Below are 25,539 nucleotides of genomic sequence, written 5' to 3' on the forward strand. Positions count from 1 at the left end.
AACAGCACAGGAGGAGAGAGGAGATCTGAAAATTGGAGGATGATGGGGCTGGAAACTGCTCCCCAGGGCTCAGCCGTGGAATCACTGCAGCCTGGGAGCTGCACAAAGCTCAGAGGCAGCACAGGGAGCAGAGGGTGCTGTTCAACACCCAGAAAATCACCTTTCACAGCAACACAGGCTGCCATGTGCCCTACAGAGCCCAGGGGAAAGTGCAGCCTGAGGAGCAGGTTTGCAAATTTAACAGTGACTCTGGAAAAATAACGTGTTAGAAACAGAACAATGGCTCTGGGTCCAGGGAGAAGGATCCATCCCTGAGTTCTCTGGGATAAGGTCCTGCCCCCAATGCCTCAATACCTCTGCCTGAGGCAGCTGATGGTTCCTTTCCATCAGGAAAAGGCAGGGACTGGGAGGCTCCTCTGCATCACTTTTAACTGTACATAACTTGTATAAGAGCTCAGTGTGGCAGAACTGATAATTCTCTGGTTAGACTCTTTGAATTTAGGCCAACAGAACATTCTTGGCTTTTAATTTCTGTTCTTTTGGGTTAGATGAGCTCAACAAGCTGCAGCAGATTAAACTGGTGGACACTTCAAGGACCCTGCACTGAGACCTGGATGTAACTCCACAACTGCTCAGAGGCAAAGCACTCAGGTGGACAAAGGGCAATGTGTCAGCACTGTGTGAGCAGAGGAAACAGAGGGAACCTGGATAACCCTAACCCAAGAGAGCACCAGCCTCTGCTTGGGAGAGTGGTTTTGACAGCTGTTAAAAGTCATAACCATTCTATTCTTTGCTGGGAAGTTTTCCCACTTAAACAATTAATTATCTCTGTATTTGTTAAATATAAAACAAATCAAATGACTACAAACCAACAAGGAGAAATAGTGGTCATTCCATTTGTTGGACACACAACTTTGGTGTCATTCTGCTAAGGCTGGGAGCAGCAGAGGGGTGATAACCAGTGGGTCAGGGGCTTTACTGGGAGAGAGCACAGCACAGTCTTTGTTGAGCTGTCCTTGGGGTGAGCCTGTTCCTGGGATGGGGCTGTTCTCTCCTGGGCCTCACACATGGCAGAGGGGGACAGGAGACACAGCTGGCACCTCTGGGCTCATGAACAGGCCAGCAGAGCAGTGAAGGCTGCAGCTGGCTCCCACCCTTGGGATGAACAGCTCATTAGTGAGTGCTAAATGTTTGTGTGAGCACGTTTTCTGGAATAAATAAGGAATATCTTCTACCCAGCGTGCTGCAAGTCACACATGCTGCCTGCAGTAAGAAAGCATGAGAACAGCTCAGGAGGTCAAGGCAGAGCCTTTGGCTTGGTTGGTTATTTTTGCTTCAGTGACACCCTGGTTCACAAAATGCAGCTGATGGCACGAACCCCAGCCAGGATGGCCAGGAGGCCTCTGACAGTGGCCAGGCTGTGCAGGTTATGTAACCTGCTTTCTGTTTTGGGGGAGAGATGGGAGAGTTGGAGGCCAAATGGCCAAGTTCTCCTGTAAAAGAAGGGAAAAAGCTGCAAAAGTACAGGGGGTCAGACCCCATGACCATGAATATTCAGTATTTTAGGCTGTTGTTTCTAAAAGAAGATTGTGTTCATAAACGGAACCAGAAAATACCCTTCAGGGTCAGTCCTGCTTTTGATTCCAAATGGTATGTTGGCTCAGACTTCCCCTTTCCTGGCCTCTCCCATTATCCCATTGAATTCATTAGGAGGCTGTGGCTACTGGCCAAAAGAAACGGGTAATGCATCCCAGAGCCCATATTCTTTGAAATATCTTCTGAGACAGGAATTTATGGCATCAATATAATGAAACTCAGATTACAGCATTAAAGTCTGAGTCTGTCTGCTTGCCACACATACCAGAATTATACAGAAAATCTGAGCCACAGAACCATGAGGAAATTGGGGAAAATATGCACTCCCATCTAGAGGGAGGCTTTAGGAGTTGGTTGCACCAAGTCAGAGAACAAGTTAAACCAAGTTTAAGAACAGCCTCAAGCAAGAGAGAAATCACACATGATGCTACACAGGTAGCAGCAGCAGACCTGAAAGAACTGCTATGGAATCACAAACACTTTGGCTTTGGCACACTGAACTCAGCAAATTTAGCCTGGTCTACAGCAGTTACTACGTTAGATAAATAAAAATACGATCAAGTCCTGACTCCATTTTCATTTTGTCCCTCCTCCCCCTGACCAGCCCTGAGAGAGTTACTTTTTTGCTTTAAGGTATCTGTTTAGTACTTTGTATTCTATGCCATTCTCTTTGATATTATGTTTATTACTATATATTCAATGATTATCAAATGGGTGCTTTCTATCCCAAAAAATCCACGTTATTCTCCTGCAGTGATTACAAGAATTGCTTTTATAGACCAGAAACTGGACAGCTTTTTCCTGTAAAAGAACAGGAGAGACTTCACCTAAAACCTTGGAACAAACCTTCATTTATGAGACAAGGGAATCATTTTTTTCCCACTACATGAATTCAGTGGGCTGCCACAGGCCAGTCATAATCTGTTATTGTTTCCCTACAACCTTGTACTATTAATTTTTCTTTTTAATGAACTGTCCAGTCTAGTTTAGCTGTGGAAGCTATGATGGAGCTGCAATAGAAATGGTTTATGTCATGCCTTTGTCAAAAAGCTTTCCCCTACAGCAGCAGAATGTAATTGAAAAGCCATTTTAAAATAAAAGTAACTGAGCGCTTGCAAATGCAGGTTGTCAGGACTGGAGAGGGAAAAACCTTTGCATTACATTAGATTTTACCAATAGCTACTTGTGTGTCTTTATTAGTGTTTATACAGATGAGGAAAGCCACAGAAACTGCATCTGCTGCATGGTTATATCAGCAAGTGTTCCTGCAAGATACATTTTTAAGTTTTTCTTCAACTGTGACTAACAACGTAGTAATTGGCTGGGTTAAACACCTCAAAAGAATTAAATACACTAAATTGTGATTTATTTTATGGCATACAGAATATGTCAATTTTTGAGACAGCAAACTAACATCTGAGCAGAATTCAAATAGTTTTTATTGCATACGAAACCTTGAAAGGCTGATTGCACAGCCATCTTTTCATATGCTATATATATGTGAAAGGCATGCTATTTACTCTTCTCTTGGGTTTATTTTTCTAGCCCTGGCTATGTGTATTTTTTTCTTGGGGACACTATAGTATAGATTTTAAATATGCTATTATTCTCCTCCTCACCATCACTATTAAAATACAAAGTGAGCAACTATATCTAAATATATATATGTATATGTATATACACACATAGATATATAGATATAGATATATGCACAGAGATATATGTATATAGGTATATATGTGTGTATATATAGACACTGTCTATTTATGTATTTATTGTTAAAGCTGACAACAGTTTTATCCACAAATTCCATTAAAATTGTTTCAGAAAGACTCCTGATTTCACTTTTAATTCCCACTTTTCACCTTTGAAGCAACTGTGGAAATTTTGCCAGTTCATTTTATTGGAGCACAATTTCCAAGTATTTGAGGTTATTTTGACCCAGAAATGATTGGAGTTTTGGGGAGTTTTTCAGTCAATGGATCAATCTTTTAATGGCCTTTCTCCTGTGCTGGCCAATCTCTGCAGCCTGTGCAGTGCAAATTCCTTAGGGAATCTCATCCTGGAGGGGGATTTTGGAGTTTCCCATTCCTTAGCCCAGCCAGGCTGCTCCAGATCCTGCTCCAGAGCTCCACCCTGCAGCCCAGACATGGCTGGGATGCCCCAGAAAGCTGGAAAATGCAGGGATGAGTCTCTGATGACTCAGTTGTTTCAGGATTCAACCAGCAACAAACTTTTTTGCCACAAAAAGCTGAATTTCAGCTGAGATACATGTTCATTGTTTCCAAAAACAAATCACTCATTTCACCATTCTTCTACATTGAAGATTCTTTCAAGGACATTGAAGATTCTTTCAAGGCAACATGGAAATAACTTTCTATTAAAAAGTAGATAGGAAAACCTGAAATGTCCATGTTAGTAAGTACTGAGACCATAAGAGACAGGACAGTGACAATGTATTTCCCCACTTGATGTCTTTGAGGCCATTGTAATTTCTAACAAAATAAGCATTCTTCTTTCATATCTGTTTGACCAGATTAGGTCTTATAATTATCCTAACAATGTTTCCACAGGTTTTTCAGCTCAAGCAAGGACTTGAAGAGAACCAAAAAGGCAGAAGTAATAAATTCAGACTCCATCTCATTGCACAGACTATGTGAAATGACACTTACTCTTCTTAACAGTTCACTCTCAGGCATTTCTTTAAGAGCCAGCTGGAGATTCCCTGTATTTTGGAGTGTCATCCTACTACAATCAAAGCTTTGCCCTCACATGTGAGCCTATTTCATTTAGATTACTAATATCCATCCTAAAATACATGTAACAAGCTAATCCTGCAGGACACTGAGTGTCTGTTCTGTGGGCTGACACTGAGAATTCAAAATTCAGGTTTTAAAAACCTACAGAAGTGGATATTTGTAGAGAAGCGAAGTGAAGATGTGAGACAGGATAAAAGGCAGCTGGAGGGGGAACACTGCTCTGACTTGTAGGCTGGGTTCAACATGCAGAACAGGGATTCCAAAGGAAAATTAATTTTCTTTCCACGTGCCATCTGTGCAAAAACAAAACTATAGAGGAATTTCATTCCAGGATGTCCTCTGTGCATTGTGAACAGCCTGGTTTTCCCATTATGGTCTTTCTAGATAAGAATGAAATATTACATATGAAAGAGGCAAAGTATGCATTATACAGCACTAATTTATAGATTTAGGAAGTGAACTTCAGTTTCTCATCCCATCTGAGGAACTCATCACAGCCTTCCAGGATCTGAGGGGGCTGCAGGGAGAGAGAGGGGCTGGAGAGGGGCTCTGCACCAGGAGCTGCAGTGCCAGGGGCAAGGGCCTCACAATGACAGGGGGAAATTCAGTCAGGTATTGGGAATGAGGAATTGTTCCCTGGCAGGGTGGGCAGGGCCTGGCACAGGGTGCCCAGAGCAGCTGGGGCTGCCCCTGCATCCCTGGCAGTGCCCAAGGCCAGGTTGGACACTGGGGCTGGAGCAGCCTGGGACAGTGGAAGGTGTCCCTGCCATGGCAGGGGTGGCACTGGATGGGCTTTAAGGTCCCTTCCAGCCCAACTCATTCTGGGATTCCCTGATTTTATGATTCTATGAGAGTATTCTTCTTTGGGGTCCTGAGGACCCTTTATTCCTGTGGGATGCTTTACAGGATAATATAAAATCATAGCGAAGTGTATTTGTTGTGCTTATCCTCAATCTCTCTTGCAATTCAGTATAGAAAATCCATGCAGCACAGGAAGAAAATGTCCAGTCAGGATATTCCCAGTTCCTGTAGCTCCCTGGTCACCTTCTGCAGTGACTGAGCCAAGGCTGTGTCACAGCCCCCAGCAGCTCAGCAGGGCCTTGCTCTCTGCCCCGCTGCTCTTTGTTCCATGAACAATAGTTAAGCATGAATATTTTACCTTCTCAACACTTGTCATTATCCAGATACTGTAACAGGAAATTTGCATTCCTGAATAGGCACAGCTGGAAGTAATTTAAGAAAGATCCTTCAAAAGAAGGGAAGAGAATTTAGGAAGCATATGGAGTCACAGGTTTACATGATAATCAACAAAAGCAGCTCTTGTTCCTCCTCATTTGCAGGGAGACACTTCACACTCCAAGCAGAGGGAACATCCCACAGTCTCTCTGCAGGAAGCTTTCTTTCACAAATTATTTGCTTTAACTCTGAAATGCAAAGAAGTTCATGAAAAAAAAAGACAACACTTTGTCAGATAAAACTTGGGTAGGGACCCAGTTAAAATTCACTTATCTCACACACTAGTGAGAGTGATGGGCTGTTTTCCTTTAAGCCTATTCCTCACAGTCCTTTAATTTCTAAAAATTAAGTCTGTTTGGAAGTAGCTCTGAAGTGAAGAACAAGTGGAGTAGAAAGGGGCCTGAACTAAACCATGAACTGAGATATTAGAAAATGCCAAAAGAGGCAAAACTGTGGTGAGAAAATTCATGTAACTGTGCATGGAGCAGAGACATGCAGAACTAATTTCAGATATTTTCTCAATGTCTTCTTGATACCCAGGAATGAATTTGAAACCTAGTCAGCACGTCCTCAAACCAAGCCCTCTTTAGAATCGTTCTGTCAAGAAACTGGATTTGAACAACAGCTGAGCACTGTTTGCAAAATGTGGCTTTTGTGTTCAGACAGGACCAGAATCTGCCATGCTGAGCTCTGTCATTGCTCAGGAGTTAATTCAGCCCAGTGCTGCTGGTGTCACCCAGCCTGGCTGCTGCTGTCCCCTCCCCAAATCTGAGGACAGCACACACACACACACACACACACACACACACACACACACACACACACACACACACACACACACACGTCCCATAGAGCAGCTCACGAGGATGTTGAAGGGTTGGTCCATTTGGCTGCCAGAAATACGATAATTGTCATTTAAGGGATTTTCACAGAAATTAAGCATCTGTCAAGCAGGACCTGAGTGAATTGAATGTAGAAAGTGTGAATGAGTCAGCAAGACAAAGAACTTTTATATCCTGGCACTGTACTTTTTATCCCACACGATTCAGGTGGGCTCGTGCCTTTGATTCTGTATAAATGACAGTGTTTAGATATTTATTACCTGTTACACCTAATCTGTTTCTGTGTTAAACTTAGAAACAAACAATGGACACTCCTGTAAATGAGCAATTCTCACCTCTGTGGAATTGCAGCAACAGCACAACTGAAAGTCACAGAGGATTTGAAAAATTAAAGGCATCAGAGCAGCAGATCCAAGTAGTTTTACATCTAGTTTCCTAAACTCTACACTTCCACACTTTCCACCTTCTCTGAAGCCTAATGGTCACCATGAAGTTACTTTCCTAACCCAAGTCTGAGCAGTTATACTGAGCTCAATAGTATTGCACAAAATATCAGAGAAAGAGTCCAAATGTGGAATTAATCACTCACTAGAATAAGGAAGGTATAAACCTGTTTGACTGATCACTTCCAGCTGTAAACCTAAATATCAGAACAATTCTTACATTCCTGTTCTTCAGTGTTCCACTGCTGTGAATTTTCAAGTGATACTCTGATGTTTAAAACAAGAAATTCAACAAAAGGGATTCAAAACATGTCCCTTATCAAACTGTGCTGTACAGAGGTAGAAGGATGGTCTGTGTCCTACAGCTGACAGCAATCAGGAGCTCTGGTTAAACTCTCTGAGGGATCAGTGCTTGCAGAAATGTTCCCTATGCTGCACAAACATCGTAGACACTACAGAAACAAGGCCCCAGCCATGGATCCCTGACATCCCTCAGGAGATCACAGGGCTGGACGCAGGACTTACCTTCACCCACTGGAAACCTGCTGCCAGTTGATGTAGCATATTCCACACATCTGAAATGCCACCTCAGGAGCTGTGACACCTCTCAGCCCTCTGCTGCCACTCAGCCACTACTTCAGCTCTGGCTGCAAAGAAGGAAAAAGGACATTTGAAATCCAAACTATTGGTGGGACCATAAAAAAGGAAACTGAAGCCTGGCCTATAAACTACCACAGCAGCCTAAAGAGAGTCTAAAGACAAGCAATTAAATACTACTTATAATTAATAAATAGCGTTTATCTAGAATCACAGAAGTCCAGGTTTGGAAAGGGCCTTAAAGATAACCCAGTGCCACCCATGCCATGGGCAGGGACACCTCCCACCACCCCAGCCCTGTCCAACCTGGAATATTTAAGACTCATTTTTGCTACAATGTTCCCATAACTAAAATGCTTGAGGCCATATCAAAATTCTCTCACATCTCTTTTATGTTATCTATGGAAAAAATCTCTTCTGGCAATGTTATCCCAGACAAGACACACTGTAGTGAAAAAAGGAACAGCTGCAGATGCCATTAACCAGCAAGACGTGCTTTGAACATTTCTAAGTGCTCTAAAGGCATATTAGAAAATTAGTGGGTTTATCATTATGATGGAAAAGGGAGAAGATTATTTTAGGAAGTGGAACTGCCACTAGAGTAGTGAAAAAATACATAAGAGAAGACAAAAAAAAAAAAAAAAAAAACAAAAAACACAAAAACCCAAAAAAAATCACAAACCCAAAAAACCCCCGAACAAGTAAGAGGCGCCTCTGCCTGTAAGAAGTTCATCTACAGCTGTTTCAGTGGTTACAATTCTTTCATAAATAGGGCAGGAAGTTGAGTCAGTCTGGACAAAGGGAGCAGGAACAAAGAAGAAACCTGCTGAATCATTTCTCATGACAAGTCTTGAATTTAAATTGGTACATTAAGGATGGTCACAATTTCCCGGAGCAGTCATCCTCACACCTCATCATTTCACACCTCATCATCCCAGGTGTTTCTGACAATGTCCCCACACAAGTAAAATATAGATAAAATATAATTAATGTGACTGAATGCAAAGGAAATACTCAGTGTGATCTGTTGTTACCTACTGGTACAGACACTGCATTCCTGAGGTTCATTTGAGACCCTGATAGACACTTAAACAGCCCTAACTGAATTCTAGGACTAAGATCCATTCCAGCCAAGGAAACCAGGCTAGATTCCCTACTACCTCCAAATGTATTAACTGAAAATTTCTAGAACTAATTATTTAATTATTAAGAAATAGCCTCTGTAATTTGGGCTGATAGATCCAAGTCAGTAATTTTCTGTAGTGTTTAATTGTTGATGATACCTCATCCGTATCAATCCTTCATTTTATACCCACTCTTCACCCCTGTTAAACCTATCAAGTTTTAATTGCAAAAAACCAGTTCAGCAGCACAGGTGGAATTTCAGAGTTCCCAGCACAAGTGTTGAAAAGGAAACAGGCATTGACTGGCTATTTTATATTCAGTATTGCACAAACATATTTCACTCTTGCTCCACCAAAGAAGAAATAAATTCATGTGGCTTCTGTGGCCCCTCACGACTGCAAATACATTGAGGTTTTTTTAAAAATTTGGGATACACGTGCCATAAAAGCACATTCCTAGACAGTGCATTTTGCTAAGGTTAAGCTCTGTGAAGTGATGATTTGTGTGATGACTGAGCCACTAATATAAAAGCACTTGGTTGGTAAAAGTACTCCACACATTCATGCTATGAAGTACCTATGGCACTTTGAAATATATTCATTTTGCAGGTATTTTTTTTTTAATAAAGGACCCTTTTGAACTAATTTTCAATTCATATGAATGACTGAAACTGAAAAAACTCCCTCATTTTGAGAATTTGTTCAATATCTTTACAGGAAACAACATCTTTATGGATGACTTTGCAGCTCAAGACTCCTTTATGCCCGAGGCATTTGAATTTGCTTGGATAAGGACTTCTCAAAATATCCTCTTAAATATCCCTACCATCCAATTTTTTAAGCTCTTTTGTCTTTAAAAGCCTCAGAGATTTGATAACAGCTACTGCCAGTCCCCACCTGACCTGCAGCTCCATTGACTGCATGGACCTGGCCACCAGCAAAGGCACCAATCATGGAACCACAGAGTGGGCTGGGCTGCAAGCATCTTAAAGAATAAAAGATAATAAATGGCAAATGATCATTTCACTGCCAATCACAGCCTCTATTCTGCAGTCACACTGCATTTCAACAAATATCAGGGGTTACAAACTGATACTTTTTGTAGCATTAACCATTATTAGAAGTAAATAAATCTTCATATTAACATCGAGCAAGGAGAAACTCCTCCAGATGTCAATTTTCATTAAAAATATAGTTTGAGACTATTTCCATCCTTGTGATTGTAGACAGAACAGTTTGAGTAATTGATATTTAGGTGTCAGATACCTATTTACTTCCTATTACCATTTCATTTATCAGATGCCTATTACTTACTGTATAATAGTTTTATTTTCCTATTTCCTCTGCAGCTGAATATGCCTTCAGGAGTTCTAATAACTTTATAACGCTTACAAAAGGGCAAAAAGCCAAGGGCCCCCAACTGCTGTATTTACAGAAGGCTGTTTCAAAGTCCAATTACAATTACAAGAAAACTTAAAAAAAAAAAAAATCCATTAAACAGTTGCAATGCTCCAAAGAGATTTGCCACAGTGTCTCCTTAAAGCACACGGCCTGACAAGGGTTTTTGGGGCGACAGAAGCCGCGGCTCAGGGCTGGGGGATGCCGAGCGCCAGGCGGAGCCGCTCGGAAAGGCGGCCGGGAGCGGGGCAGAGCCCGGCCCATTGTCCGCGGGGAAATTACTGCACAATGCCGATGGCAGAGCGGCCCGGGCAGCAGCTGAATCCGGCATTGTCCTCGCACCACAAAAAGATTTGGGAGTCTGAAAAGCAGAGGAACGGAATCTCACAGCTTCTTAGAGTCCCCTCTGAAAGGGCCATTGTAACATCATCATAAATCCTGGGCTCCCCAGGCACTTGACAACTAAAGCGGGGGACAATAGAATTCTTGTGCTGGACAAAACACTCCTTGTCTGCCAAAGCGCTTATCTGCTTCATTTACAAATGTCTTTCATTGTACCCAAATAATTCCCTATTAGAAAAACGATTAGGAACAGCACTAAATAAATATTCACAGCTTTGTGGGCCGTTTGGCAAAGTGAATAAACCAATACAATCGAGGTGCACGCAAAATACGAGATTTATGCCGAGGAAACCCAAAACAACCCCAAAGCTCTGTTTATTTTCATTTTCTCTTTTCCTGATACACTGCACACACATTTGTCCCTCTAAAAAACACCCAGGTACATTACTCTTATCAAAAGAGATGAAAAATATTAGAAATCCACAACAATCTCAAATTGGAGAAAAATTGCATCCAGTGTACCCCTAAAATTAAATATCTCCAGGAGAGCAGTTCCAGAAATAAACTTGGGAGCATATCTGAGAGTTTAATGAAATAGAGACAAATTGCTCACAATCACAAAAGGATTTAAACTGTGGATTTCTAACTACATATGTTTAGGTCCCACTTACAGAGAAATCCAAAAGCATCAGGGATGAGTTTCTGAAATGAAATGGTGCCAGATTTTTGCAACTCTTTTCAAGCCCAATGAAAATTCTGGTAAATATCACAGAACTGACTGAAAGAGACTAAAATATTCCATAAATATGACACTTCAAAAAGCATTTCTAACACAGTCAGAACTCCATTGCCTCAGGTTTCCACATAAATAGTTATTTGATTACAATTTGCTGGAGAAGCGCCTATGGAAACACAACTGACACCACACACAATGATTAAAGAAAAACCCTAATAATCTAAATTATTGCTTAAGCAAAGAGTGCTGATCATATTCAAAGTGCCAGAGACATCTGCATGGCTGAATTAAAACCTGGAGAAGTCAAAACTTCTTGACTGAATTATTGATCATAAACTACTTATTCAAATCCAATATAGGAACAAAGTTTTTACACAGCCCAGGCCAATGGACTGAGTGGCTCAAGGGCTTTTTCCCCCGCTGTGATTAATTATTACAAGCCTACAAAAAATTGCAAGTATTCATGACCTATGAAACAGATTACTCGTATTAAATATTCAGAATGTATGCAATAAACAACATCAATAATGGTCAAATAAAAAAAAAAGAAAAAGAAAGGAAGCTAATGTAATTTAAAATAAAAATTATGCAGGTTTGAGCTCACAATCACAAAGGTTTAGGAATATGTGAGCTTTCCATGGTTCTATCATGAATTTGCAGTCTGGCCCTGCCACATGTCACTTAACCTTGGAGCCATTACTGAAAGTGAGCAAAGGCACACTATAAAACATTTCACCTCTGAAAAATGCATAATCCATATAAAACTCAGAGCTCCCACATGCCAGCTGAGGATCTCTGCTGTTTGGGTGCAGAGCTTCCCCATTTCTTCTCTCACTTCTCTCCTCACTGAATAATTAGCTGTTCTAAAGATGTAGGTATAAGTTCTGTCTTAAAATAAAGTTTACACTTGACTTCCCCGATGCTGTTTTTTGGTGTTTGCTGCTCTGTGCTATGCACTACTCAAACTCCCCTTTCTCCTGAAGCTGGATCATCTGTATAAATATAATTTGCATGAAATTATTATGATTATTTCTGCAATTTGCATTTCAGGAACACAGTTTCAACAAAATCTGCTTCCTGTCAGCTCTCTGAGTTTTATTCTAGGCCCTAATACACACCACAGCACCACACCACATTTTTATATAGAGTAATCTCTGTTTAGGTATAAAAAAATGGATCTGCACTGGGGTTTAAGTCTCAGTGTACAACAGGGATTATTTAACCCTTCTGGAGAACTCGGATCTGGGGGCCTTGACCAAGGTGATTTTCCTTGGCTGTGTAAAAATTGCTCCTGTGCTAGCCATTATCTTAGCAAGTAAATAAGCTCATGCTTGGAATCACCTTGCAGGAGAAACTGTTTTTCCCTCTGATTCCAGGCAGATGAGCCAAGCAATGGGAATCCCACAGTCAGCAACCAACAGAGCAGCCCAGGGATGGGAAGGGGCTTTGGAGGATACCTGGTCCAACTGCACCGCTGAAAGCAGCTCCAAATTCAAAGCTCATTTAGGTTATTAAGGCTGTCAATTAATGTTTACAGCTGACACCAGCAGCACCAAGGTCTCTGTGTGCACATGGACATGTAAGGGTTCCCATCTTGTGCTGAAATATGGTCAGGTGCAAAGGTACAAAGCAAAGGGCAAGAACTGCAGCAGAAAGGACAGAGAGCAATTTGGATAACCTGCCTTCCCCACACACCCCAGTGACAGGTCTGTTGGCAGGCCAGGGTAAATAACTCTGATTTCAGAGCTGGGGGTGTTTTCCCTGCCCTGTGCTCACTCCTGAGCAGCAGGGACAGGAGCACACGCTGTCCCTGTACCACAGAACCCTGCAGCACCTGAGATGGTTCTGCTGCCTTCTGCTTCCGAGGCAGGGCAGAGCTAACGCCTGTGTGCACACACAGGGCTCAGCCTGGAGGAGCCGTTCTCAACCCAAGAAGCCTGACATAAAATGAGGATCAAAACCAGAATTTGGCTCAAATGTTGTACAGTCCTGTACCTTTGTCCAGGAGGAAAGCTCCTCTCCACTCGAGGGGGATGCCTTGTACAGGACAAAATGTGAGAGCTGCAGAGAAGGTTTCACCCAAACAAGGTTCTGTTCTAAGCAGGTTAAGAGCCTGATTTGCTTTCTTATGAACTATTCTGACTTCATACTCTGCCCAAACATTTCCCCTGGTGCTCCCAACCCTTGTCCACCCACACTGCTGTGGCACAGACAGGGAGCCAGGAGAGCAGAGCAGCTCTGCCAAACCCAGCACCCCAACACCCAGCTGGGAGAGCACAAACCAGGCAGAAAGGAAGCTTAGGAGCAGAGTAGCTGTGTGCTCTTGTGAGAGACAAAACCACATCTCAGTGCTTTGCAGGATGTTAACAGTCTGCAGACTAAAGCCCAAATCTCACCCATCTGAGGCCAAATTACCCAGCAGGACAGAAAATGTTCATGTGGGCTCACAAGGAACAAATTAACCTCCCTCCAAAATCCCTCTGCAAATCACATGAGTGCCCAGTCCTGTGCTCACCCATACAATATGACTTTATCAGCTTTTTCTTGCTTTTGGGTCACAAGGGCCTGGAGGCAAACGATGGGCCCTGGAGGGGGAAGTCTGTATTAATTATCCTCATGCTGCTGCAGCCCCGTCCTACCCAGGTACCAGGAATACAAGTGGATTGGGAGGCCTGCAGGCAGGTGTGTTCTGTCATTTTAAATATCATAAATCAAGCCCTGTGTTTCAATGTTTCCAACTTCCCTGAGCTTCCTCTAAAATCTAAATTTGGAAGCATTTTGGATCCACAGCAAGCAGCTACAGACTTTTTGTGCATACACACTTATATAGATGTATATGCATGTAAATAAATATGAATTAAAAATTATACAAGTTTTTCATGCTTAAATAAATATTTCTATGTAACACACTCCATATAATTCAAATTACCTACATGTGGGAAAAGCACTTCATTTGTACTCTAAAAACTTGACTTTTGATTTCCGTTGTCTAGCAGATTATCTCAAACCTTTGTTCTTGAGCCGCTACCAGTAAAAGGCTCGTATATATTCTCTCTTGGAAAAGCAAATTCTACATGCAGAGCATACCAAATCAGTTCCTGCCAGTGCAGCAGGCACACAGAGCTGCTCTGAAGCCTTCTGAGTCACACTGGAGCTCAGCTTCCACTGGCAGCAGATGTCAGACACCACGGATTGGGAGCTTGTCAGCACTGAAAGATTTTTATGGCAAATTTACCCTACAGTTTTGGGGGCTTTTTTCTGGTTTGCATCCTCCCCTTGCCATTTTCCTATTCTTTGGTGCTTTTCTTCCACTAAACATGAATGGCCAGATCCTTCCTCTAGAGCAAATCCATACCAGAGGCTGTCTTCACTAGCATTTGGTGCTCTATTTATATTATCTTTCAGAAGGCTGTTCTCTATTTCTTTCCTCTGGCTTTCTTCTGCTCTCTTTTATCAATCTCTTCTAGTGATCTGAAAAGAAAACCTAAAAATTGAGAGCCACTAAAGTATATGCTGAATGCCCCCATTAGTCAAGCTGTAGGGGACACTCAGCACAGAAAATAAATTCAACTAACCTTTGGAAAAATCTTTATATAAATGTTCTACAAAATCATCCTGCTGGTTCCAGGTCCACTAGAGACACCCAAGGAAGAATAATTCTGGGACATCAGAGATACCATAAAGGAGAATAGCTCAGAGTCTGCCCAAGAGACTCAAGAGAGACAGAATTCTTTGGTCTCAGGGACATTTTTTCCTACCTTCTTCCTTTTATTAATAAATAAAGAAAAGAGGAGTTGTTCAAAGCCACCCCAGAGATCTGATGTTTCTGAATTTCTGTGAGCCTCATTCAACTCACTGAATATCTCTGTCAGCCCAGGAAGATTCATTATTCATTCTGGGGACCCTATTGCAAACCCTGCAATGACTCTTCAAACATTTGTAAGGCTTTTAAAAAAGTTTCATTCAGTCTTATTTCTGGACCAAATATATCCCTTTGCCTATTCCTATTCCATTCTCCTCCCAGACTCCCAGAGGTCACAGCTTGTCTAGATCTGGGGAGGGTGGCAGGAAGGGAAAATGGATTGTAAATTCATTTTAGGTCACCCAGAAGCCATTCTGTCTCTGTCCTTCCTCACTGGCTTTTCCTTATTTCCTTTTGTGTTTCCTCAAAGGACATTACACACTTGGCTTCTCAATCAAGGACAAGGCAATGTCAAGCACATTAATTTGTCCATGAAGCAGTCTTTAAGTGTGGACAAAAGAAAGCCTAAAGAAGTGCAGACAGACAAGATAAACATTACTGATTCAAAAAGGAAAACAACCCCCAAATCTTCTTCAACTGGTAATTTCAGTTTTCAGGACTGAACAATACTGAGCAACGGATATTTTGATACTGTAATAATATCATTTATTTGTATATATATATATTATATACACACATATATATATTTATGTATATTATATATATGTATATAATTTTTAAGAAATATCTATTAAAATTAAGAAATATCCATTAAAAACAGAGCTAAATACTCAGTGAGTAAGAACTTGGGAGATGAGAAAGGACTAAGAGCATTTCTTGATGCCTGCTGTGCAGTTCTTACTCACAGCTAATAGAGTTTTGCAGAATTTCAGCAATATTTATAGCAAGGATGACATGATTTTCCACCACCTATCATTTCAGGATATCACTCCAGAAATTACAATACACTAATATTTTTTATGGAGTTACTTTGTTATTTGCTAACCTGCCTTCCCATCTGTTCTTGGAGCTGTAACTGGAGCACATATCTGTATTTCAGCTGCAGCAGGTAATGACATGTTCATAACACCAAAGTTCACAGCCAAAATGAACCAGAATAGTTGACAATATTAATATTTAACATTTGTCTGCTCTTCATTATGCCGCCCAAAGCTTTAATTTTCTGTGGTGTAATTATAACAAGCTATAAGCAAGTGCATTAGGAGGTTGCTTACAAACAATGGTTGTGAAGTAGAAATACACACAACCAAACAATAACAGTGCAAGTGCTCTGTTATTCCAGAGAAACTGCACAATTAGGGAAAAATTCCTGCTGGTATCTGTCAGTGATATTGCCTGGTGGAGATAGTCCTAGGTGCTGTAGGCAGTTCTTTAAATAACAATAAATGAGCTCCAAGGTACCACTGGCAATCATGTGCTAAACTTATATTCAACCAGCAAGAGGATATGTTTAGGAAAATAAAAGGATCATTAAAAAACAAAACAAACAAAGATGAAACAAAGACGAAACAAAAACAACAAAAAACAACACTAACAAAGCAACAAACCCTCACTGGCCAGATGCTGAGAACCTGTCTCCACTGTTTCACCAGATTTCAGAACTTCTCCCTAAGTTTCAATGGCTTTTATTTGGGATTGAGCAAGCAGTGCCCGGTATTAACATCCTTAGAGAAAAAGGAAGACTGCATGGAAATAACTTCCCTGGGAGCTGGGCAGGGGCTGAGCCTGGAGCAAAGGAGGCTCAGGGGGCCCTTGTGGCTCTGCACAGCTCCTGCCAGGAGGGCACAGCCGGGGGCCGGGCTGTGCTCCAGGAACAGGGACAGGAGCAGAGGGAACGGCCTCAGGCTGGGCCAGGGCAGCTCAGGGTGGGCACTGCAGGAATTTCCCCATGGAAAGGGGGCTCAGGAACTGCCCAGGGGGGTTTGCAGTGCCCATCCCTGCAGGTGTCCCAGGAAGGGCTGGAGGTGGCACTCAGGGCTCTGGGCTGGGGACAGGGTGGGCATCGGGCACAGCTGGGACTCCACGGGCTGGGAGGGCTTGTCCAGGCTAAATAATTTTACGATTCCATGATTCTAATTACTAATAAAAGTCAAAGATAGCTTTATAATAATGGAGTCACTTTACCAGCTGTGCAGAAATGTGACTCTCCCCAAAAGCACAGAAAAGCCTGTTTGCCAAAGGCTTGTCTAAAATAGATAAGTGCAATAATTCTCACACAGCAGTAACATTTTTCCTTTTCAGCTGAATTGGACAGGGGTGGAAGAATGTTCCAGGCCATAACCGAAGCCTTCTGGGTGGCCTTGGGCAGCTTTGCTGGGAGTGTCTCCACAGGGCACTGCTGGCAGATGTGAGCTCTTCCTGCCCGAGCTGCAGCTTGAGCTGAAGCTGCACCAGCATGCTCAGCACGGTGTGCCCGGGCACAGGGGCACAGGGCTGCTGATCAGAGCTGCTGATCCAGCCCTGGCACGGGGACAAGCACGGGGCTGGGCTCAGGTGCCATCTGCCAACAGCAGGCTTTGTCAACACGGGCTCTGCTCCTCAGCGCCAGGAGCTGGAGACAGCAATTAACGCCTGGGTCTGGGAGCGGCCGGGCAGGGGAGGGAATTCACTCTCACAGCCAACGCCGAGACGCTCTAAACCCAGAATGAGATGGCCATATAATTATTTCTTCAGGGAGCCAACCTTTTTCCATATGTGTGCTGTGGAACTGAGCCAAACTGAAGCTGTCTGCACAGTTAATGTTCAATTTGGTGAGCTCTCCACTTGGAGAACGTAAACACACACTCATGTCTGTGCTATCAGCTTCGAGTTCGTGAGACTTATGAGTACTTGACAGCTCAACATGGCTAAACAAACCTGTTATTTCATTTTCAGATAGTGTCAACCGGAGTTACAGGGAAACAAGCCCCCTGAGTTTACCTGAGAGTGTGGACAACTCAGCTTCAACACCTTCCTGGTGCTCCAGTCACAGAAATGATAATTGCACTGCAGCCCTTTCTAACAGACAGCATTCTGCATGCTAAATTGTGGCTGAACACTTCACAAAATTCATTTGAGAGGTTCTAAACGCCAATAATAAGCTTCCCCACTCCCTTTCAAAAAAAGAAATCTAGTTATTCATTCTGTCAATCTCATGCAAGATGTTCATTGTTTTTACATAATTGTTTTCTTATTACTGTAACGGCAGTGCCCAGAAAAAAAAAAAAAAGCATGAGGAAAAAACCACAGAAACTCCACTAAATGTTGGATTTTTTCTTTCTTAGTTTGCATTTTAATCAAAGGCTGGGTTTATGTTCTTATCTTTCAGGGCACAGAAACTGCCCCAGCCACACTGGAAAAAACAAACCTCACCACATCAAGACAGTATAATTTTATGAGCAATTATATAAATTACCTTCCAAAATATTTTGTGAAGAAACATCTTGTGGTATTGAGAAACATCCACTGCTGTAACTCAAAAGGTCAAGGTTTCAGGGTCTAAAACACTGCACATCCACAAATCTGGTACAATGGACTGAGACAAAAGTGACCATAAGTCGTAACTTGGAGAGTAAGATCTGGTGTTTCATCAGAAAGATGAAGAAAGAAATCTGGAGGAGTATGCCAAGGCACAGTCACTGCTCTTCCTTCTCTTTGTGATAATCCACAATTTCACCCAGCTGGCCTGGAGCAGCCTCTGAGACACAAAAACCTCCAGAGCTGGACTTAAGGACATAGATGTTCCCAGGTGCCTTAGGAACAGGGAGGAAAATGCACATTATCAGGGAGATGAAGCACAGGCAGCGAGAAGCTGAGCTGTGGACCTGGTTTTTACCCTTCTGGTTGCTTTGTGCCATTGGGCTGGAATTACTTCAGAACAGCACAGGAATATTTCAATTAATTAAAAATAATAGTTGGAGGAAAGGACATTTACAGGCAAGAAGAAAAGTGATCCGAGGCATCAAAGATTTTTTTGAGCACAAATTCTATTGGCAGTCCAATGCCTTTGTACAAATAAATCATTTTGACTTGGAAAAAAAGTGAGATCCTGTACATTTGAAGATCTCCCCCTATATCAGCAAACTCAAACCCTATAGTTAAGAAGTCATAAACCCACATCTGCAATGAAAGTGCAATTATTCAGCACTGTTCAGCAAATGTAATTTATTTTAATTGTCAAAACCAGAGCCAGCACTGGGTTAATGCTCTACAGAGAAAACCTTCCCAGCTACCCAAGCTCCTGGGTGTACAGAGCTGCCTGAAGATCCTTTGGGACATCCCCAGCTCAGAGCCACCACATCTCACCCTCCCTGGATTTCCCCATCTGCCACTTTTAGGAACAACCTGTGGGCTCTCTCATGGCACAGCAGGGGCTGTACAGGACCCCAGGCATCCCAAACTCAGCTCTGAGCAGAACAGAGCAACTCACCAAACAGAGAGACAAGTTTAGCTGTCTTGAGGAATTAAAAAAAAAAGGATCCTTAAAAATGAAGCCAGCAATCTTGGAAGAGCCAGCAGGCTCCCATGTCAGCCATATGCCTTCATATGTCTGTTCTGGGGGAGTGTTACAGCTCCTGCTGTTCCATTCTTCACTTTTTAAAGGAAATGTTACAAGGCCACAAGGACTCACAAACATTTGTTGACATTTCTTCTGGGTCAGCCTTAGGAGGCCTGCAAGAATTTAAACATATGGCAGTATTTAGCTGTGTGAGGGAATGGGTTGTTTCGGAGAAAAGCAGTATTTAGTTGCAAAACAGTTTAATCTACCATAAAGGTTTTAAATTTTTTGGCCCAAATCCAAACTTTTTCTCATTATAGTTTCCACATTATATTTTTAAAGCAATAGCAGCTTAGCCACTGAGCTGGTATTGAGAAATACTGTGACACTTCACAATGTTTTCTACTGCCTTCCACACAAATAATACCTTGATCTGATCAAACAGATTTGATATGTACTTAGATTTAAGAGGGGGAGAAAAGAAGAGATAATTTGAGCACTAAAATGAAGCTTATTGCCCACACTTAAAGGACATGGAACCTTTGTATTTTGAACCACATGATGAAATTAGCTGGGTTTTCAGCATGTTTCAGTGGCCGTACATATGCATTTGCAAGGCAGAAAATGAGATTTGCAAGGCTTTGTCTTGTTCTTCAGCTCCCATTGCTGTCAGTCAGCTGCGAGCAAAGGCACAGCAGCTCCCTGGCTGACACTCGTTAGGTCTGGCTGGTAAAAGAAATACATTGCACATCAGGAGCTGAGCTGAGGTTTGTCTGAAATAATGTAAAAAGGGCAGCACAATATTAAACTTCCTCAAAACCACACTGGGAGCACACCTGACCCAGCTGCAGGGCAGGGAAGGACCAAAGGCAAGGTACAGCCTCTTTTGCCTTCACTGCTGGTTTCCTGCAACACAAAGCTCAAGGAGGGCAGGGTTAGAGCAGATATGGGAGAGAAATTCTTCCCTTCCCCCCTGGCAGGGTGGGCAGGCCCTGGCACAGGGTGCCCAGAGCAGCTGGGGCTGCCCCTGGATCCCTGGCAGTGCCCAAGGCCAGGCTGGACACTGGGGCTGGAGCAGCCTGGGACAGTGGAAGGTGTCCCTGCCATGGCAGGGGTGGCACTGGGTGGGATTTATTATCCCAACCCAACCCATTCTGGGATTCTGTGGTTACAGCTCACAGCCAAAAGAGCTCCTGCCACTCTTTTCCCTTCCACAATCTTGTCTGTAAATTGTATAGCACAATATTTAAAATGAGCACTTTAGGCAGCTGGAAAGGAAGATCTTGCACAGGAAACAAGGATGCAAGAGCCACTCTTTGTTTATTTTTTTTTCCCAAGCTGTAGAGCAGACATGGTTTTTAAAACGAAGAGTGGATCCAGAAATTATGCTCTTATAAAATGTTCTGTTAATTAACACTACTCGAGCACATGAACTAATATGAACCAGGAGGAGACAAAGGCCTCTGGTTTTGAACAACATTTTGGAGCCTCAGAAGGAACCCAAGATTACTTTGCTGGAAAAATTTATAAGAAAATCATGTATGAATGACTGAGATGGATGCAGAAATTTTATAGGAATTATGAGAGAACAGCAAAAATGTCTAATTTTAACAAGTAAATTGCACAAATAAATAAAACCTCTGGATGAGAAAGTTCAAAAAAGAGAGGCAGAATTTCCTTGGGGGTTCATCAGCTGGCAGCAGGCAGGGTCTAGGTGCATCACCTGTGCTGTCAGTCAGATGAAGGGAAGTTCCTTATAGGTCTTATTTTAACTCAATTATAGGCTGGAAAACCATCAAACATTCTGAAATTTAAAATAAGTCAGAGGAGAAACATCTGTCATTACAATTTTGTGTGGACATAAAAATGATGTGAATAAAACTTCAAGGGAAGTTACTTTTATCCAACTTTCACAGTCTCAACCAAACTATCACCCAAATTTGGTTAGAGGGGTCACTGTCCAAAACGCTGGAGATTGTGCAGCCCTTAAGAAACAGAGCACGTCCCATCTTCTAAAACTTTGCAAAAAAAAGTTTATATAATCTTGCTAAAATTAAGTTGACATTTCCTAAAAGTTACCCGCTTACATTTAACCTTTATCCAAAATTACCTTTTATTCTAAACTCTTCAATAATAAAATGCATGAGGCATTAAGGGAAGGTAAAAGCTGAATTTCAGAATCCAGTTATCAGTAGTGATCACAACCAGGAAAATGAAAGTTACTCTAAGAAAGTTCCAGTAACTCCAGAGGAAACAAAATCAAAAACCCACTGATTTTTGGTCACCACATAACAAATACTAAAACTTGGGAGAGATTTGAAATTAAAAGCTGAATTGGACAATGATGGAAGGCCCTGACTACAGAAGATATTGAAGGGTATGAAGAATCTGGCGACCTTGATGGAAATAACTGGAAAGTATTAATTAAATGCTCATGTGATTAAGTAAATAAAAATTAAAAGGTGAAAACAGTCTAAGGCTGCAGGGCTTATCTTGCAGTTGAATTCCAAGCTTAAGAATTTGTGAGCCAGGTAGATCAAAAGATGTATCAGCAACACAGGAAAAACAACAAAACAATGAACAAAAGGCACCTTATGACTCATTCAGATGTCAGGGAGAAAAGGGCATCAGAGACTCGAAAGCATCAGCTTGCAACAAATAAATAAAAGGTTAAAAATAAGTTTTGTGCATTAAAAACCCATCAGGAAGGCTTAGCTGCAAACTTTCTGATACCTTAATGGCAAGGGTGGACAGCTTTAATCAAAAGCTGGGAATTGTTAGGAAATGTTTATAATGAATTTTTTCTACAAGCACTTGGTGTTAAAACCACATTTTCTCAACTTCATGACAGAAGGCAAGACCCACAAGTTCATTTTCATCTTTGGGTGAGGGAAACAATGTAAGCATTTTAAGTTCCCCATTGTTATGGAAAAAAGGCTTGTTAGATTCTTGAGTCCACTGACATTTTTAAGTAGGCAAAAAAGAGATGGATTCATTTCTGGATCTGGAACACAAACAAATGTAAAAATAACTGTGAGCATGGAACAGCGAGGCTGAGTGGGGGACCTTACAGGAGTGGCAGCTTCTGCTGGGATGCTGAGGGTTTTCTCAGAGTGGTGAACGTGGTAGGTGGTCCTGGTTGAGCTTGACGATCTTAAAGGACTTTTCCAAACTTAATGATTCTGTGATTTTATGACTAAAAGCAGAACCATGGATTTCACTGCTCTGCCTTACAGAGATGAGCAGCTGTGCCTTGGACTCCTGGATACCATTTCAGCCATCAGCTGTGATGAGAACCTCACTCCGACCCCCTGAGAGCAAAGTTTGTCTCTATTTAGCTGCTTGCCCCACGTAATTAATTCTTTTTCCATGGTAAGAAAATGAAAGTAGTCTGATGCACTCATGAGCCATTTTAAAAGCTGTGCAAATATTCTCAAAACACTATAAATATTCATTTCAGATTAAAACATTTTGATCAAATTCACACACTTTCAGGTCCTATATCTGCAAATGCTTCCCTGAATCCATATTATCAAGTGCATTTGCTGAAACAGCATATTTTGTGTAACTACTCACAGCAGCCTTTCAAGTTGTCATTGCTAATATTCCTGTCAGGATCCAAACTCCAAGAACTACACATCTATTTAGGAAACTGAAGGTTGTCACACATCACTTGTACATCACATCAACCCAGCTCAAAATGCACAAGAGCTCACAGAAAAACCCCAAATAAACACAATTTCACCAACAATGTATGTCAGTGACCTTGTGCAAATAGTCAAGTGAGGTGAGAAAAGTTGATCACATACACAAATCCTCACTGAGATTAACTAATTTTCAATTACTATGTCAGCATGTAATTATTGCATGAAAATACCGCAAATGGAAAAGCAGGATGACCTTTACTAGATGAATTCTTGTAATAAATTAAGTAATGCTATTAAAATAATCAAAAAAAAAATTACTGTATGTTCTTAATTACACCAAATCAGCATATTTTTCTTAGAGTCATAGAATCATTGAATGGTTTGGGTTGGAGGGTAGGTTAAAGCCCATCCAGTCCCACCCCTGCCATGGCAGGGACACCTCCCACTGTCCCAGGCTGCTCCAGCCCCAGTGTCCAACCTGGCCTTGGGCACTGCCAGGGATCCAGGGGCAGCCACAGCTGCCAGGGCCTGCCCACCCTGCCAGGGAACAATTCCCAAGATCCCATCCAGCCCTGCCCTCTGGCACTGGGAGCCATTCCCTGTCACATCCACATGTTTAATTTTAACACATAAATTCTGAGGAAAGGAGAATGCATGACCATGATTTTATGGCAAGGTAGGAGCATCTGTTTGGATAAACCATAATAATCACAGTTAGAATTTCTCATTAGCTCCATCCAGTTGAACACCCAACAGTTCTGCTGTCAAATCCAAACTAATTGTATCCCAATTTACAGCAATCATTAGCTCCAATTAGCAAACATGATGGCTGTCTCAATGACAAACAACACTGTGAGGTTTTGTAACTCTCCCCACTTGGGCTGAAATACAGGTTTGGTCAAGATTACGTCCATTGATATGAAGCCTAATAAGATATATTATCTCTAGCATTACTTTTATTATTCAACAATATAAATGGCTTTGCTGCACTGAAGTAACAAACATCATGAGAGGCAACCAGGTGACTTCTGATTTATACTCAGATTTTAGATCCACAAAATTAGGGAAAAGGAGACAATCTGAGCACAAGTTCAGCTCATTAGAAGAATTATTAAGAGCTGAAGCCATGCTGGTGTATTATTCTGCACTCCTGGTAAGATGTGAGCAGAAGCTCAGGCTGCTATTGGAGTATCTCTGCAGTATTTAGCAAGCACTCCATCCTCCTTCATCACCATTTAGTACCTCTCCAAATGAACAACACACAGCTAAAGAGTAGATTCTTCCTGGTCTTGGGAAGGAAGAATGGCAATTCAATAAAACGATGTTAACTTTTTTCTTGCCTTGCATTAAATACGTTTTCAGTACCAGTTTTAGGTCAGATTTTTAGCTGGAGGTAAAACACCCTGTAACTGCTCCCAGTTTAAGCAGGGCTCAGGATGAACCAGCTCCAGCTGAGGGAAGGCAGGATGGGGCTCACAGGTCTTTAGGAAGAGCACAGCTTTTTCTGGATGGCCAAAATGCCATTCCAGGATCTCCTCAGTACAGCTGCTGTGCCTAGGCCTTTCATCCCTAACTCAGCAAGTTTTAAATGCCTTAAAATTTTCATGTTCTTTTATTTTTCACAGCCTTAAGTATCTTCTGTGCATCTGCACTGGTAACTCTTTTGTGTTGACCTAACTCACTTCCTAAGTCCTAAATCCCAAAACCAAAGAACACGTTTTGCTTAATTCACGGGCCTTTTGTATGTAGAGAAGGTGACAACAACTAATAAAATCCAAAGCAGTCTATGAAATACAGAGCAGGAAAGGAAACGGAATATAAAACATTGAGTCAGAACTCTCTCCTATATACAGAGAGTAGAAACCAAAACTGCAGCACATTTCATTAAATGTAACTTTTGGAGAAAGAAGAACAAACAAACAGAACAGAAAATCGTGGTAAAGACAGTATTGCCATAAGAGTATATATTACTATATATACTATACAGTAATATATACAATATATGAGGATATTCTTTATATGTTTACCTAGTACTTTTCTCAACCTACCAGCAAAGAAATGATTGGTGTCAGCTGATCCTTACCCTGTATTTGTACTCCATCCCCCCAGTATAAACTCACAGTTTCATTGCTAATAAACCAAAAATGCTGAAAGGGAAATAGCCCCGCAAAGGCTCCAATGGAAAGGAATGCTCCTTACATTTGTATCTCCCATCCCTTGCATCTTTTTTCCCCTTGAACATCTGCCTTGGTGTCTCATCCTTGCTCAGCAGCTCGAGCCTGTCTCAACCCACAGCACCAGCCAGAGCTCTGACCTAAAGAAAAGCCAGGCAGCTGAGTCTGAAAGAAGCCTGGCAGATCCCTCAGCTATCAGCAATAATGAAGAGCTTTCTGCACAGCTGAGAGAGGCTCTAGAGCCACTGCTTGGAAATTTCTTGGCGGGTGAGAAGCCAGAGGGTGCAGCAGTATCCTCATGTAACTGCTGTGGGCAGACTCAGACACACACCTGGGAGAGAGGTTTGAGAACTTTCTGTAGTTATTTTTGTCCTACCTCTCCATAAACAGTCCTGTTTTCAGAAA

General features: G+C 41.9%; 1 protein-coding gene across 2 annotated transcripts in view; it reads right to left on the reverse strand.

The window, feature by feature from the left end:
- CDH11 (cadherin 11) overlaps positions 1-25,539 on the reverse strand; it is an 83,934-nt gene that overhangs the window by 34,996 nt on the left and 23,399 nt on the right. For both annotated transcript variants that reach the window (XM_036390185.2, XM_036390186.2), the window contains exon 2: positions 7,402-7,523. The gene's annotated coding sequence lies outside the window, so the exon portion shown is untranslated. The remainder of the gene's footprint in view (positions 1-7,401; positions 7,524-25,539) is intronic.

Source organism: Molothrus ater, chromosome 12 (assembly GCF_012460135.2).
Source record: "Molothrus ater isolate BHLD 08-10-18 breed brown headed cowbird chromosome 12, BPBGC_Mater_1.1, whole genome shotgun sequence".
NCBI lineage: Eukaryota > Metazoa > Chordata > Aves > Passeriformes > Icteridae > Molothrus > Molothrus ater.